Source organism: Heterodontus francisci, chromosome 15 (genome assembly GCF_036365525.1).
Source record: "Heterodontus francisci isolate sHetFra1 chromosome 15, sHetFra1.hap1, whole genome shotgun sequence".
Taxonomy (NCBI): Eukaryota; Metazoa; Chordata; class Chondrichthyes; order Heterodontiformes; family Heterodontidae; genus Heterodontus; species Heterodontus francisci.
This window is the reverse complement of record NC_090385.1, coordinates 16,333,396-16,351,600: the sequence shown is the minus strand read 5'-3', so window position 1 is coordinate 16,351,600 and position 18,205 is coordinate 16,333,396.

The window sequence follows — 18,205 nt, the reverse complement described above, 5'->3', positions numbered from 1 at the left end:
GTCAATTTTTTATAACTCTTCAGTTTGGTTCCGTACTTTTGTCACTGAACTTCTTGTGAGCACAACGCCCAGCATCAACCAAAGCAACCAAAAACTGGAGTCAATTGGAATCGGAAAAATGCTCCACTGCTTGGAGTCATACCTAGTGCAACGGAAGATGGTTGTGGTTGTTGGAGGTCAATCATCTCAGTTCCAGGACATCACTGCAGGAGTTCCTTAGGGTAGTGTCCTAGGCCCAACCATTTTCAGCTGCTTCATCAATGTCTTTCCTACAATCATAAGGTCAGTAGTGAGGATGTTTGCTGATGATTGTGCAATGTTCAGCGCCATTCGCAACTCCTCAGAAACTGAAACAGTCCGTGTAGAAATGCAGCAAGACCTGGACAATATCCGGGCTTGATAAGTGGCAAGTAACGTTTGCACCACACAAAGTGCCAGGCAATGACCATCTCCAGCAAGAGAGAATCTAACCATCTGCCCTTGACATTCAATGTCAATGAAATTCTACAGCATTACGATCACTGACTCCCCCACTATCAACATCCTGGGGGTTACCATTGACCAGAAATTGAACTGGAGTAGCCAAAGAAATTGTGTGGCTACAAGAGCAAGCCAGAGGCTGGGAATCCTGCGGCGTGTAACTCAACCTCCTGACTCCCCAAAGCTCGTCCACAAGGCACACCTCAACAGTGTGGTGGAATACTCTCCATTTGCCTGGATGGGTGCAGCTGCAACAACACTCAAGAAGCTTGACACCATCCAGGACAAAGCAGCCTGCTTGATTGGCACCCATCCACAAACATACACTCCCCACACCACCGATGTACCGTGGCAGCAGTGTGTACCATCTACAAGATGCACTGCAGCAACGCGCCAAGGCTGCTTAGCACCTTCCAAACCCGCGACCTCTACCACCTAGAAGGACAAGGGCAGCGGATGCATGGGAACACCACCATCTGCAAGTTCCACTCCAAGCCACACACCATCCTGACTTGGAATTATATCACCATTCCTTCACTGTCACTGGGTCAAAATCCTGGAACTCCCTTCCTAACAGCACTGTGGGTGTACCTACACCACATGGACTTCAGCGATTCAAGAAGGCACCTCGCCAACATCTTCTCAAGGGCAATTAGGAATGGGCAATAAATGCTGGCCTGGCCAGTGATGCCCACATCCCAGGAATGAATAAAAAAGTAAATACCAGAATGGTGGTGAATGGTATTGGAGGGCAATGTACGTCAGTACCTTTACACTTGGACTGCGACCTAGTTTCAGGACCGGTGACCGTAGGGATTGTCCCCAGTTTTCCTGTGGGTGGGGTTGACCTGCTCCTAAGTAATGATCTAGCAGGGGCAAAGGTGATAGCTTCCCCAGTAGTGAAAGAGAGATTGAAGGAGGTCAGAGACAGGGTAGTGTCAGGAGACAGTCCCCTGCAGTTTCCCTGAATGTGTAGTGTCTCGGGCCATGTGGTCTGTCCGCGTGAAACTTCCTTTGGAAAGTTAGAGGACCCAGGGAGTGGATTAGATGGTCCTTCCCTGGCTGAGGCTTAACGAGCCGATCCAGTATTGAGAAAGTTAGCGCAGGCTGCCCAGACTAAAATTGAAGCAGAGGGAGTCCCTGATTGCTACTATTTAAAGAATGAGGTACTGATGCGGAAATGGGGTTGGCTGACCGGACAGTAGGGGTTTTCATCCTGGATTTCTCCCGAATTGCCTTTACCCTGCTCTCTTTGTCTTTTTTTCCCTGTTCCTTTCTAACCTGTTGCTAGCCTTGTTCCTGCCTGTCCCCTTTTGTTCTTAGCAGGGGTCCCTTATAGTTCCCCAGCCCTCTGCTGGTGGGTCCTCCAAACACCGATACAGGACTTAGGGGTGCCGGGTTTACTGTAGGTTGGGTTTCCACTCAACCTGGCACATGTGGCAATTCCCACAGTACTCCTCCACATCTTAGTAGAGTTTTGGCCAGTCAAACTGCTGTCTTATGTGGGCTTTGGTTTTCCGTATACCGACATGTACAGCCACTGTAATCACATGGGCCATTCTTACTATTTCTCTTCGGTACCTCTGCGGCACCACTAACTGGTGAACCACTGTCCACACCTAGCTCTCAGGTCTCTGAGGAGAACTCCACTTCATCAGTACCTCATTCTTTAAAAATAGTAGCAATCAGCAGTTCCCTCTGCTTCAATTTCAGACTGGGCAGCGTATGCTAACTCTCTCAATACTGGGACAACTTGCTGAGCATCAGCTAGGGAAGATCCATTTAACTCAATCCCTGGGTATTCTAACTTTCCAAAGAAAATCTTGAACAGACAGACCTCATAGTCATCTGCCTGCAGTGCCAATTCAGTCTCTTCTGGGGAAGCTGGTTTGATCATGGCCTGATTCATTGCACATTCGGGGAAACTGCAGGAGACTGTCTCCTGCCACTGCCCTGCGTCTCTGAATTCCAGTGATCTCTCTCTCACTACTGGGGAAGCTACCACCTTTGTCCCTGCCAGATCATTACCTAGGAGCAGGTCAACCCCATCCACAGACAAACTAGGGACAATCCCTACAGTCATCGGTCCCAAAACTGGGTTGCATTCCAAATGCACCTGGTATAAAGGTACAGGCATACGCTGCCCTCCAATACCATTCACCACCATTTTGGTGTTCACTGCATTCTCTGGGGGAAAGGTCAGACCTTTTCCCAGTAAAAGGGATCTAGTGGCCCCTGTGTCCCTGAGGATTACTATGGGCTTGCTTGCCCCACTCAAGGGGTATGGGGTTACTCGCCCTTCAGCCACAAAAGCTGGGTAACCTTCAGGGATCCTATTAAATTTTCCTGTACTTGCAGCCATAAGCTTCCTGGGTCTCACTCTTACTGTAGTTAAGCACAGCTTGTTCATCAGGTTCACTTCTTCACTACGTGGTTGTGCCCTGGATTAACCCTACAAGATCTCCGTTTAGTTTCCAGCAGTCAGCTGTTAAATGCCCTGCTTTATTACAATGGAAGTACGCAGGTCTTCCGGTCTCTTTCCTGCTTACAGCACCTTCCTTTTTGGCTGGAGGAAGATCCCCTGTGTCTCCTGCTCTTTCCCTCCTAGGACTGCTTGGACTCCTATCATCTCCCCACCCTTTGTCCTTTTCGGATTTGTGGGGGTGATTAGGAAAGGTTTTTCCCTGAGAAACTGACTTATAAATGAGAGCAAACCCATCAGCCAGGGCTGCTGCCTGCCGGGAGCTCTCAACCTTTTGTTCCTCCACATGTGTCTTTCTGGAGAGTGGGAGAGAGTTTTTAAATTCCTCTGACAAAATTACTTCACTGAGATTTTCATAGCTGATCTGTACTTTAAAAGCCCTCAGCCACTGGTCAAAAGCCGGCTGCTTATTTCTCTCGAACTCCAGGTAAGTTTGATCAGCTTTTTCTGGAGGGTTCTAAACTTTTAGCGATAGGCTTCCGGTGCTAACTCATATGCCCCGAGGGTAGCACATTTTGGTCTGTTCATAATCTGATTAACTCTCATCTGGCAACATGGAATAAACCTCATGGGCTTTTCCTACTAATTTGCTCTGTATCAGCAGAGTCCAAGCCTCAGGTGGCCACTTTAACTGCCTTGCCAGTTTTTCAAAAGACACAAAAAAATGTTTCCACATCTCCCTCATTGAATTTTGGAATCAGTTGGGAAAGTTTTAACAATTCTGTACCCAGCCTGGAATTATGCTCCTCCAAATTGGCCATGCTTTCACTGGGGTTACTCTGTCACCCTCTAGTTAACTCAAGCCGCCTTAGCTCTTTCTCTTCGCATTCTTTTTGGAAGGTTCTCTCTCTCTCCTCTCTTTTTCTTCACGTTCCTTCTGGAAGGCTCTTTCTCTCCCTCTCTCTCTCTTTTCCTCTTTCCTCAAATTCATGTTTCCTCTGTTCTAATTGTATCTTTGCTAGCAATACTCTGTCAGAGTCTGCTTCTAAGCCTGTTTCTGCTTCTTCAAAATCAAGGGAAAAATGGTTGGCCACGAGTCTTAGGAGTTCAGACTTCCTAGCCTTGCCATGTACAGTGATCCCACACAGCTCAGCCATTTTCCTCAACTCCTCCATAGACAGTGCTTTTAACTTATTCCAAGTTACTTCACCCAGGCTTGGGGAGCTACTGGCTTCATTCGCAGACATGTTAGTATTCCAGCACATACAACCACAAGAAAACTAGCATTGAAATCTTTTCTTTTGTTTGGAATCAATTTGACTTCCCACTTCCAATTTCACATTTGTCTGTGGGTCAAATCCAGGATGCTAGCCCCCAAATTTTTGTTGTGACAAGGTGTCTAGGGGTTCCCCCTCCGCCTTTGCTTGGTTTAACTGTAATAGGGTTTAATTTTAGAAAGTGTTTTTAGCTCCTTCTCGGTGAATTCTTATTCACTGCTCCAATTGTAAGGCAAAGAAATCAGACAGGTTTCCTTAGCTTTAAACAAGAAAGGTGGAAGTTTATTAATTTTAAACTAATCCGGTTAATGAATACGAATATGCAACGCTACCATGCTAGCATGCATACATGATAAACACGCACACAGATAGAGACAGAAAAAGTAGAAAAGAATAAAGGGGAAATGTTTGAGGCAATATCTGGCTTATAATTACAGTCCTTTGAGCTCAATGGGGAGTCTTTGGTTGCCGGTAAGTCCTGCTTTTGGTTGGGGCCCAGTTTACACTTCAACTTGTTTCAAAGTCGGAATCTTTTCTTTCTTGAGGTTTACATGTCTTCCATGGCTCCAGTGGCTTGGGAGAAAGTGAGAGAGAGACAGCCAGGTGAGAGGCTTCCTTGCTCCAGCTTCAGTTGCAAAACTGCCATCTCAATTCAAACTGTCCTGTGTCTCATTTGAAAGCCTGGATCAGCTGTTCAGTCATGTAACCAGCTGGTTTAACCAGTCCTGCCTTTGTGGATTTCAAAGTTTCAAAGCTGTCGTTTGGGGGGAGGGGGGGTGGGTGTAGGGCTATCTCTTAGCCCAGCTGGAGGAGCCCAGCATATCAATGTAAAAGACAAGGCTGAAACATTTGCAAATATTTTCAGCCAGAATTGTCAAGTGGACGATTCATCTTGGACTACATTTGGAGTCCCCAGCATCTGAGATGCCAGTCTTCAGCCAATTTCATTCACTCCATGTGACATCAAGAAACGGCTGAAGGCATTGGATACACCAAGAGCCATGGGCCCTGACAAAATCTGGCTGTAGTACTGAAGACTTATGCTCCAGGTCCAGCTGTGCCCCATCCAAGTTGTTCCAGTACAGCTACAGCATTGACAGCTACCTGACAATGTGGAAAATTGCCCAGGTATGTTCTGTCCATAAAGGCAGGGCAAATTAAATCTGGCCAATTACTGTCCCATAGTGGGAGATGGTGACACAGTGGTAATGTAATCCAGAGGCACAGTCTAATGCCCAGGTTTTTTTTTGCGGGGGGTCACTGGTTCAAATCACACCACGGCAACTGGCAGAATTCAATGAGTCAGAGCTGCTCATTATTCTGCTGGTAACACTCTCTCTGGACTATTGCTTTGTCTTTCATCACAAGCATTAACACACTCTTTTTCCTTTGTCCCAGGACAGCTTTGTTACTTAATCTCTCCTGCCCTATCAAAAACCTTCCCCTTTGTTCTCTTCCCCCACCCCCTTCCTTTTCACTTGCTTAAAACCTAATTCTTTTCTAACCTTTGCCAGTTTTGATGAAAAGTCACAGACCTGAAACGTTAGCTTTATTTCTCTCCACAGACGCTGCCAGACCTGCTGAGTATTTCCAGCACTTTTTGTCTTTATTTCAGATTTCCAGCATCTGCAGTATTTTGCTTTTATCATCTCTGGTTGGACCTCTTCCTGGGCGTTTCATCACATGACCTGCCAGCTCCAACTGTGTTCTTTGGTTTGCAGTATTGCCCATTATTTGAAAAAAAATAACTCTCATACCTAATACTAAACAGAACACTGGGATATAGTTCTTTGCAGTACAAGTGAAAGAAATATGGTTGTGAATTGACAACCATGCCTTCAGGTGTCTCTTCGCCTTTAAAACCTCCTTAAATTCTACCTCTTTGAGCAACCTTTTTTGTTGTCACTCCTTATATCTCTTCATGTGGCACGGTGCCAATATTTGCCTGATATTCCTGTGATGTTTTATTTTATGTCAAAGGTGCTTTACAGATGAAAGTTGTCATTGTATACCTCTTCCTCAACACGTTGTACTGTAATTCCTCATTCTCAGCTCTGAGGTTTAAACATTAATGGGGTTTGTGGCAGAATGAGAGCCTTGAGCAAAGAGAGAGAGGTGGAACTTTAGATCTTCCTGTGAAGAAGCTGCTATAGATGAAAGGTAACATAAAAGGAAAAGAAACAAACCAGCTAAAGGACTAACTTGTGCCAACAAAAAAAAAATTAAGTGTAATTTGGTGGCAGATGTCCAAAAAATTTAAGATGCTGTGGAGTTTATTTACTTCAGGTCTTACAATGAAAGACCACAGCAATGATTTTAAGTCTCCAACTGAGTGTGTTAGGGTATCAAGAAAACTACAGAAAAAAAAAAATGACAGTGAAATCAATGACAGTGAGCAGGTAATGTCTTTTCAAGAATGACCAGAATGGTCTTGAAATTTCGAGAAACCACCTTAATGGATTCTGAGTTTAAGGTGAATAATTAAGTGACTGCATTGACACAGAATGGCAGCTCATATCTGTATTTAGATGGTAGGGTTTGTGTGTATTTGGGAATACTAGTTCTTGCTCTTATAGAAACATTCCATGGTCCACCTGAGAGGGAGGACGGGTCCACAGTTTAATGTCTCATCCGAAAGACGGGGCGGCACAGTGGCGCAGTGGTTAGCACCGCAGCCTCACAGCTCCAGGGACCCGGGTTCGATTCTGGGTACTGCCTGTGCGGAGTTTGCAAGTTCTCCCTGTGTCTGCGTGGGTTTCCTCCGGGTGCTCCGGTTTCCTCCCACATGCCAAAGACTTGCAGGTTGATAGGTTAATTGGCCATTATAAATTGCCCCTAGTATAGGTAGGTGGTAGGGAAATATATAGGGACAGGTGGGGATGTGATAGGAGTATGGGATTAGTGTAGGATTAGTATAAATGGGTGGTTGATGGTCGGCACAGACTCGGTGGGCCGAAGGGCCTGTTTCAGTGCTGTATCTCTAAACTAAACAGCACCTGACAGTGCAACACTCCTCCATTGCCTGGTCTATGAAGTCCCCTATTGTGGGACTTAAACCAACAAGCACTGAGCCTCGGCTGACACATTGAAGCAACTGGAATAAGGCAAGTTCAAGTAAAGGGAAGTTAGAGAACTACATTTGAACAAACTAGACCAGTGGCTCAAACAGTTAAGCAATAGTATCCCAAAATTATAGAGTTCATATCTGACATCTTTCTGCAATCAAGTTTGGTCAAAGTCGGATCAACTTCATGAGACTTGAGGAGTGCCACTAGATGGAGCACTAGGCAGTCAAAAAGGTGTTCATGTTCAATGACATGCAGCTCATGTTAAACTATCAAAGCCACTGTATTGACAATTGGTTTTGTTACAGAAACTATTTTTTGCTACATCCATTAATGCGTTTCTGGATTATTTGTAGAAAATTCACATTAAAATGAATTTTATTTTGCATTTAGAAACTTCCTTTGATAGTTATACATGAAGAAAGATATTTAATATTTGGTCACACCAGGGTTGTTTGATTGTTGTGAGCAAACCTTATAGACTTTTTTTTTAAAGTAAAGTTTTAAAGCTCATTTCCCGGCGGAGCAGCAGGAGAAGGTAGCGACTCTTCGGTGGGTAAGTGAAGGCACCAGGAGCTGTGTTTTAAAAGTTGTACTTACTGTTTTCCTTGTGTTCAAGTTACTTTTGGCGCGGGAGGAACCGGAAGCTGGACGGCAGCAAGGACTCCTGGGTAGGTATTTTCTTTAAAGGTGCGGAGCAGAGTTAACCCGAGACACTACACATGTAGTGTCTCCCACCCATCCTCCTCCTCTAACCTAATAATAAGACCCTTTTAACCCTCCTCCTCTAACCAAAAAGGACTGAACAGGTAAGCTATTTCACTGTTTTTGTTAATATCTATATTTGTACTTAATTAAGGGGTAATTGAGTAAAAGAAATGGCAGCCAGGGGAGTGCAGTGCTCCTCCTGCAGTATGTTCGAGGTGAGGGGAACCTCCGGGGACCCTGCCGACTTTACCTGCTGGAAGTGCATCCGTCTCCAGCTCCTATCAGACCGTGTTAGGGAACTGGAGCTGGAGCTGGATGAACTGAGGATCATTCGGGAAGCTGAGGGGGTGATAGATAGAAGCTACAGGGATGTCGTTACTCCACAAAACAAAGGCAGCTGGGTAACAGTTAGAGGTGGGAAGAGGTCAGTGCAGGGATCTCCTGTGGTCGTTCCCCTCAACAACAAGTATACAGTTTTAGATACTGTTGGGGGGGGCGGCCTATCGGGGGCAGGCTGCAGTGAACGGGCCTCTGGCACGGGGTCCTGCACTGTGGCTCAGAAGGGAAGGAGGGAGAACGGGAGAGCACTAGTCATCGGGGACTCGATGGTGAGGAGTACCGACAGGCGGTTCTGTGGGAGCAAGCGAGACGCACGGATGGTTTGTTGCCTCCCTGGTGCCAGGGTCCGTGATGTTTGTGATCGCGTCTTCAGGATCCTTAAAGGGGAGGGGGAGCAGCCAGAGGTCGTGGTGCACATTGGCACCAACGACGTAGGAAGGAAGGGTGGCACAGATGTTAGAAGTGAGTTTAGGGAGTTAGGCTGGAAGCTGAAAGCTCGGACGGACAGAGTTGTTATCTCTGGTTTGTTGCCGGCGCCACGTGATAGTGAGGCTAGGAATAGGGAGAGAGCACAGCTGAACACGTGGCTGCAGGAATGGTGTAGGAGGGAGGGCTTCCAGTTCTTGGATAATTGGACTGCATTCTGGGGAAGATGGGACCTGTTCAAACAGGACGGGCTGCATCTGAACCAGAGGGGCACCAATATCCTGGGAGGGAGGTTTGCTAGTACTGTTCGGGAGGGTTTAAACTAGTTTGGGAGGGGGATGGGAACCGGACTTGTAGTCCAGGGACCAGTGGGTCCACTCAGAAAGACAAAGAGTGTAGTGAGGTATTGGGGAAGGTAGCACTGTCGCAGAGGACAGATGGGCACGGAGAAGGGTTAAAGTGCGTATACTTCAACGCAAGAAGCATCAGGAATAAGGTGAGTGAATTGAAGGCGTGGATGGGCACTTGGGACTACGATGTTGTGGCCATCACTGAAACGTGGATAGGTGAGGGGGAGGAATGGTTCTTGGAGGTACCTGGTTATAGATGTTTTCATAAGATTAGGAATGGTGGTAAAAGAGGTGGGGGGGTGGCATTGTTAGTTAGAAATAGTGTAACAACTGCTGAAAGAATTTTCGAGGAGGATCTGCCGACTGAGGCACTGTGGGTTGAGGTCAGGAACAGGAAAGGAGCAGTCACCTTGATGGGAGTTTTCTATCGGCCCCCCAATAGCAGCAGGGAGGTGGAAGAGCAGATTGGGAAACAGATTTTGGAAAGGAGCAGAAGTCACAGGGTAGTAATTATGGGGGATTTCAACTTCCCAAATATTGATTGGCAACTCTTTAGATCGAATAGTTTGGATGGGGTAGTGTTTGTGCAGTATGTCCAGGAAGCTTTTCTGACTCAGTATGTAGACTGCCCGACCAGAGGGGAGGCAATATTGGATTTGGTACTAGGTAATGAACCAGGGCAAGTGATAGAGCTGTTGGTGGGCGAGCACTTTGGAGATAGTGATCACAATTCTGTAGCATTCACTGTGGTAATGGAGAGGGATAGGTATGTGCAACAGGGCAAGGTTTACAATTGGGGGAAGGGTAGATATGATGCTGTCAGGCAGGAACTGAGGAGCATAAGTTGGGAGCATATGCTGGCAGGGAAGGGCACGGTCGAAATGTGGAACTTTTTCAAGGAGCAGATAGTAGGGGCCATTGATAAGCATGTCCCTGTCAGACAGGGAAGGGATGGTCATGTGAGGGAACCGTGGTTGACAAGAGAGGTTGAGAGTCTTGTTAGGAAGAAGAAGGATGCGTATATAAGGTTGAGGAAAAAGGGCACAGGCATAGCTCTGGAGGGATACAAGATGGCCAGGAAGGATCTGAAGAAAGGGATTAGGAGAGCTAAGAGAGGGCATGAAAAATGCTTGGCGGGTAGGATAAAAGAAAACCCCAAGGCCTTTTACGCGTATGTCAGAAATATGAGGATGACTAGGGGGACCGTAGGTCCGGTCAAGGACAATAGCGGGAGACTGTGTGTTGAGCCGGAAGAGATAAGTGAGGTTTTGAATGAGTACTTCTCTTCGGTATTTACGAATGAGAAGGGGTGTATTACTGAAGAGGACGGTGTGAAACAGACTGGTAAGCTCGAGGAAGTGCTCGTTAGGAGGGAAGATGTGTTGGGGTTTTTGAATAACTTGAAGATAGACAAGTCTCCCGGGCCTGACGGGGTATATCCAAGGATGTTATGGGAAGCAAGGGATGAAATTGCAGAGCCGCTGGCAATGATCTTTTCATCTTCTCTGTTGACGGGGGTGGTACCAGGTGATTGGAGGGTGGCAAATGTTGTGCCCCTGTTCAAGAAAGGGAATAGGAACAACCCTGGGAATTACAGGCCAGTTAGTCTTACTTCGGTGGTAGGCAAGTTGATGGAAAAGGTGCTGAGGGATAGGATTTCTGAGCATCTGGAAAGACACTGCTTGATTCGGGACAGTCAGCACGGTTTTGTGAGGGGTAGGTCTTGCCTCACAAGCCTGATTGAATTCTTTGAGCAGGTGACCAAGCAAGTGGATGAGGGTAAACCAGTGGATGTGGTGTACATGGATTTTAGTAAGGCATTTGATAAGGTCCCCCATGGTAGACTTATGGAGAAAGTCAGGAGGCATGGGATAGTGGGGAATGTGGCCAGTTGGATTAAGAATTGGCTAACTGATAGAAGGCAGAGAGTGGTCTTAGATGGTAAATACTCAGCCTGGAGCCCAGTTACCAGTGGCGTGCCACAGGGATCAGTTCTGGGTCCTCTCCTGTTTGTGATTTTTATTAACGACTTGGATGAGGAAGTCGAAGGGTGGGTCAGTAAATTTGCAGATGATACAAAGGTTGGTGGAGTTGTGGATACCGAGGAGGGCTATTGTCGTCTGCAAAGGGACTTGGATAGGTTGCAGTGCTGGGCTGAAAAGTGGCAGATGGAGTTTAACCCTGAAAAGTGTGAGGTCGTCCATTTTGGAAGGACAAACACGAATGCAAAATACTGGGTTAACGGTAGGGTTCTTGGGCATGTGGAGGAGCAAAGAGACCTTGGGGTCTATGTGCATAGATCGTTGAAAGTTGCAACTCAAGTGGATAGGGCTGTGAAGAAGGCATATGGGGTGTTAGCGTTCATTAGCAGAGGGATTGAATTTAAGAGCCGTGAGGTGATGATGCAGCTGTACAGGACCTTGGTAAGGCCTCATTTGGAGTACTGTGTGCAGTTCTGGTCGCCTCATTTTAGGAAGGATGTGGAAGCCTTGGAGAGGGTGCAGAGGAGATTTACCAGGATGTTGCCTGGAATGGAGAATAAGTCTTACGAGGAAAGGCTGAACATTCTAGGCCTCTTCTCATTAGAACGGAGAAGGATGAGGGGTGACATGATAGAGGTTTATAAGATGATCAGGGGAATAGATAGGGTAGACAGTCAGAAACTTTTTCCCCGGGTGGAGCAAAGCGTTACAAGGGGTCATAAATTTAAGGTGAAGGGTGGGAGATATAAGGGGGATGTCAGGGGAAGGTTCTTTACCCAGAGAGTGGTCGGGGCATGGAATGCCTTGCCTGGGGAAGTTGTTGAGTCAGAAACTTTAGGGACTTTCAAACGGCTTTTAGATAGGTATATGGATAAAGGAGAATGATGGGGTATAGATTAAATTGTCCTTGACAGAGGACAAAGGATCGGCACAACATCGTGGGCCGAAGGGCCTGTTCTGTGCTGTATTTTCTATGTTCTATGTAAAGTCTCCCAAATTGTGCTGATGCTATTCATGCCATTCTATCTGCGCAAGAGGCTGTCCATAGTAGTATTTGTATTTGGCATCTTAGCAATACCACAACAAAAACTTGCATTTATATAGTGCCTGAACAAAATAAAATGTCCCAAGCCACTTCACAGGAGTGTTATAAAGCAAATTTTGACACTGAACCATATAAAAAGATATTGGAGAAGATGACTAAAAATTTGGTCAAAGAGTAGGTTTTAAGGAGAATTGTAAGAGAGGTGGTGAGAATTCCAGAGCTTAGGGTCTTGGCAGCTGAAGGTATGACCGTGATTAAAATCGGGGATCCGCAAGAGGCCAGAATTGGATGAACACAGAGATCTTGGAGGATTGTAGGGCTGGAGGAGATTACAGAGATAGGGAGGGGCGAGGCCATGGAGGGCTTTGAAAACTAGGATAAGAATTTAATTGTCACATAATAGCAGCAATTGATAAGGACTTTGAAATTTGTATTGTGATGACAGCTTTGTTGAGATTTTCTACCCACTGCAATGATCTCAGCAAACAGAAAAAGACTTGCATTTATATAGCACCTTTCACGATCTCAGGACATCCCAAAGCACTTTGAAGTTAAGTCAGTGTTGTAAGGTAGGAAATATGTCAGCAAATTTGCACACAGCAAGCTCACAGAAATAACAATGTGATCATAAGAACATAAGAAATAGCATTGTCCCAATGACAGATGTTTAGCTAACTGGTCTGTAGTTTCCTGCTTTCTGTCTCCCTCCTTTCTTGAACAGGGTTGTCACATTAGTTCCCCACTGGAATCCAGTGAGTTTTGGTATATTATGACCAATGCCTCCACCATCTCTGCAACCACTTCTTTTAAAAGCCTTGGATGCAGGCCGTCAGGTCCTGGCGACTTGTCTGCCTTTAGTCCTGTCAGTTTGTCCAGCACCTTTTCCCTCGTGATAGAGATTGTTACAAGTTCCTCCCTCCCATTTACACCTTGCTCATCTATTATTGTTGGGATGTTTATAGTGTCCTCCACCGTGAAGACCGATGCAAAATATTGGTTTAAATTATCTGCCATTTCCCTGTTCCCTGTTATTAATTCCCCAGTCTCATCCTCTAAGGGTCCCACATTTACTTTAGCTACTCTCTTCCTTTTAATATACCCTTAGAAGTTCTTACTGTTTGTTTTTATATTTCTTGCCAATTTACTCTCATAATCAATTTTCTCCCTCTTTATTAGTTTTTTAGTCATCCGCTGCTGGTTTCTAAAAAAATTCCCAATTTTCTGGCCTACCACTGATTTTTGCCGCATTGTACGCCTTTGTTTTTGATTTGATATTCTCCTTAACTTCCTGTTATCCACGGGTAGTTCATCGTTCTCATCGAGTCCTTCCTTCTGATTGGAATAAATGTTTGCTGAGTGTTATGAGACATCTGCTTAAAAGTCTGCCACTGCTCATCTACTGACCTTCCCCTTAGTCTATTTTCCCAGCCCGCTTCAGACAACTTTTTCTTCATACCTCTGTAATTGCCCTTGTTTAAATTGAAGTCACTGGTTTCAGACCCGAGTTGCTCACCCTCAAACTGAATTTGAATTTCTACCATGTTATGATCGCTTCCCCCTAAAGGATCCTTAACTATGAGATCTCTTATTAATCCTACCTCATTACACAATACCAAATCTAAAATAGCCTGTTCTCTGGTAGGTTCTGCAACATATTGCTCTAAGTAACAATCCCTGAGGCACTCTGCAAATTTGTCTTCCATGTTACCTTTGCCAATTTGACTTGTCCAGTCTATATGCAGATTAAAATCACCCATGATAAGTGCAGTGCCCTTCTTACACGCCGCCATTATTTCCTGATTAATATCTTGTCCTACAGAGAGGCTACTCTTCGGGGGCCTATAGACCACTCCCACCAGTGGTTTCTTCCCCTTGCTATTCCTTATTTCCACCCAAACTGATTCCACATCACGATCTATTACACCTATATCATTACTCACAACTGCACTGATGCCTTACTTTAATAACAAAGCTACCCCACCTCCTTTTCCCTTCTGCCTATTCTTCCAGAACGTTGAATATCCTTGAACATTAAGATTCCAGTCCTGGTCATCCTGCAACCACATCTCAGTGATAGCTATTAAATCATATTCATTTATTTCTATCTGTGCCGTCAGCTCATCTATCTTGTTACAAATGCTACATGCATTCAGATAAAGAGCCTTAAGCTTTGACTTTTATCATTTTTACCTACTCTGGTTCTAATTTCTGCTTTACTGTTCTGCTTGTATTCTCTGTCCCTCCCTGTCACTCTCTGATTAATGTATGCTCCTTCACTACCCTGCACCTCTGCGCGCTCATTATTTTTCAACTTTTTAAACTTCCTTTCAATTGAACCCCGCCCCCCCCCCACCAAATATTTAGTTTAAAGCTTTATCTACAAGCATAGTTATACGATTCGCCAGGACACAGGTCCCAGCATGGTTCAAGTAAAGCCCATCCCAACGGAACAGCTCTCTCTTTCCCCAGTACTGGTGCCAGTGTCCCATGAATTGGAATCCATTTCTCCCACACCAATCTTTGAGCCACACATTTACCTCTCTAATCTTATTTACCCGATGCCAATTTGCATATGGCTCAGGTAGTATTCCGGACATTATTACCTTTGAGGTTCTGCTTTTTAATTTAGCCCCGAGCTGCTCATAGTCCCTCAGCAGAACCTCATTCCTCGTCCTACCTATGTCATTGGTACCTACATGGAGCACAACAACTGGATCTTTTCCCTCCCACTCCAAGTTCCTCTCCAACCCAGAAGATATGTCCTTAACTTTGGCACTAGGTAGGCAACACAGCCTTTGGGACTCTATGTTTGCTGCAGAGAACAGTATCTACTCCCCTGCCTATGCAATCCCCTATTACAGCTATATTTCTGTTTTCTCCCCCCACTTGAATGGCACTCTGAACCACGGTGCTGTGGTTAGTTCGCTCATCCTCCCTGCAGTCTGTGCCCTCGTCCACACTGGGAGCAAGAACCTCGTACCTATTGGATAAGGGCACTGGCTGAGGCTCCTCCAAAGCTAAATTCTGGATCCCCATACCTGCTTCACTTGCACACACCCTCCTGTCTCTGACCACTGGCCGAATTCAAGGTAGTTAATCTAAGGGCTGTGACTGTCTCCTGAAACAGTGTCCAGGTAACCCTCCCCCTCCCTGATGCGTCGCAGTGTCCACAGCTCGGACTCGAGCTCATCAACTCTGAGTCGAAGTTCCTCGAGCAGCCAACATTTGCTGCAGATGTGGTCACCGTGGATCGTACCGGCGTCCACCAGCTCCCACATACTACAGCTGTAACACATCACCTGCCCAGCCATCTCGATTCTATTTAATTAATTAATTTGGATCTCAGTATTTTTTAAAAAAACTATTTAAGTTGTCTCTTAATCTGTAATGACGTCACCTGATTTAAATCACTAGGCCAAAACTACAAAAAAAACCACAAGAGACACGGAAGAAAGAAATACACAAAAATGACAAGATATTCTATTTGAGTCATGTTGGTTGAGGGATAAATATTGGCCAAGACACTGGGGAGAATGCGCCTTGTCTTCTTTGAAATAATGCCGTGGGATCTTTTACCTGGAAGGGCACAGTCAAGTTTAAAATCTCATCTGAAAGACTGCACCTCGGGCAGTACAGCACTCCCTTCGTAATGCACTGGAGTGTCAGTATAGATTATGTGCTCAAGTCTCTAGAGTGCCACTTTAATACAAAAGCTTCTGAGTTACATGTGAGAGTGCTATCAACTAAGCCATGGCATTATCACAGGAAGCAACAAAATGTATTTAAAATTCAACAAGCAGCTGTAAGAGCAATCCAAAATATTTACCATTCTTGCTGTCAAACATTCAGTGATTTAGGAGATTTTCTGACAGATGAAGCTGGTTTAATTACTGATCAAAACCATTGAAATTGCCTTCAGCAATCAATTCTTACCTCTTTACAAGAAGATTTGCAAGCAATTATGGCATTTACATTCAACTATTTTCAATCGGGATTGCATAGGGATATTTAATATACTGCACTATGATTTCCTTGATAATCACATCTTCCGGTTAAGTGTCTAAAAACTAATGAATGTATTAAAAACACGTCTTTAGAAACGTGTTACAAAACTCTCAAAGGTAAACATAAGATGGGTGGATCAAAAGCTTCATGTACAGCTCAGGATTTACCTGTGGGATAGTACTATATGCACTGCCTTTTAATTTATCTCTCTGTTTCAGCTGGAGTTTATGAATATATTATTTGTTTCTGGATATTTGTGGCCGTAATAACTGGTGTAATTTTAGACTGGAGGGCATCACTTGTAAAAGCGTTAGCACTGTGGAGGAAAACAAACTGTGGCCAGAATTCTACGCACCCCCCTCCCCCACCATGAGATTGCCACTTAAGGGCCTCTTCCTACCGCCGCTGGTATTTTACCAATGGGTGATGGGCACTTCACCACCTGAGGAGGCTACCCAGTTAATTCTGGTGGCCTCTTTGCAGGCTTGGGGGCGGGGCGGGGGGGTTGCCTCCTGATCAAGCACCTTGTGCCCCATGGAGGACACACTACCCCCCCCCCCCCCACCCCACCGTGGCAGGGGCTTCCCCGCTGGAAGACCCAAACCCCACTCACCCTCGCGATCGACCATCCTCCCACCTCACTGAGGCCTGGCTGATTGGCCGACAGCACTTGGAGGTGGGACATCCTACCACAGGAGGGCGGAAGCCATGACCTCAGGCAATTAATTGCCTGAGCCACACAAAATGGCGTTGTGGCTTCCAGGGTCAGCAGAGGTGGGCTCGGCCCCGACTTTCCAGCTGGTGGGCAGGGCCACCTCCTCCTTGTTAAATCCCAACCAGTGTGTTAGGACTGTGAAGAAGAACATATTTCTGCAATCAGATTTAGTTAGACCGAGAGAATGGGGAAAATTCTGACAAATGGTATTTAATCTACATAAGTGTTGGACCAGCCCCAACACCAAGTATGCACGCACTTTACAAAGAACAGAAATGAAATAGGTTGAGCGAGAAAAGTTGGTGTTATAGTTTATCATTCCCAAAAGGTTCATAGCCAGTGCTGGAAAGCCATAACCAAAGCAAATAAGGAATAACGTTGTATTAACATGACAATTCAATATAAAACAAAGAACACCATGTTATCCTTAAACAAGATCTTGGTTAGATCACATTTAAAATATTGCATCCAGTATTGGTCCCTTCATATAGTGAGTGATACTGAGATTGAGACGAGGCCCAGATGAATGATTCCCAGGTTAAACAATCTTGATTACTATGTTTCAGTCTCTGAATATAATAAATGGGCCAAAATACTTTATGCTGAATAAGGTGAAAGTGTTTATTAAATTATAGACAAGTGATTATCCTTTGCCCAATTCTAGCATAAAAGTATCATTACCATGTTGAAAATGTGAGCTTTTATTATTCAGTAGCATTTTTGCATTCACTGAATGCAGTACTAATGTTGAAGTGTAGGAAACATGGCAACCAAATTGCACACAACAAGCTCTCAGAAACAGCAATGAAATAAATGATCAGACAATCTGTTTTAGGTTGAGGGATGAATGTTGGCCAGGGCACAAGGAGAACTCCTCTGTTCTTCTTCGAATAGTGCCAGTGGCGCAGTGGTTAGCACCGCAGCCTCACAGCTCCAGCGACCCGGGTTCAATTCTGGGTACTGCCTGTGTGGAGTTTGCAAGTTCTCCCTGTGTCTGCGTGGGTTTCCTCCGGGTGCTCCGGTTTCCTCCCACATGCCAAAGACTTGCAGGTTGATAGGTTAATTGGCCATTAGCAATTGCCCCTAGTATAGGTAGGTGGTAGGGAAATATAGGGACATGTGGGGATGTGGTAGGAATATGGAATTAGTGTAGGATTAGTATAAATGGGTGGTTGATGGTCGGCACAGACTCGGTGGGCCGAAGGGCCTGTTTCAGTGCTGTATCTCTTAAAAAAAAAAAAAAAATCTTTTATGTCCATCTGAGCAGATAGACTGGTGGTCTTGGTGAAATGTCTCATCCTAAAGACATACCTCTGTCAGTGCAACACTCCCTCAGTGCTACACTGGGGTGTCAGCCTAGATTATAAGAATATAACCTTATGTTCTTACTG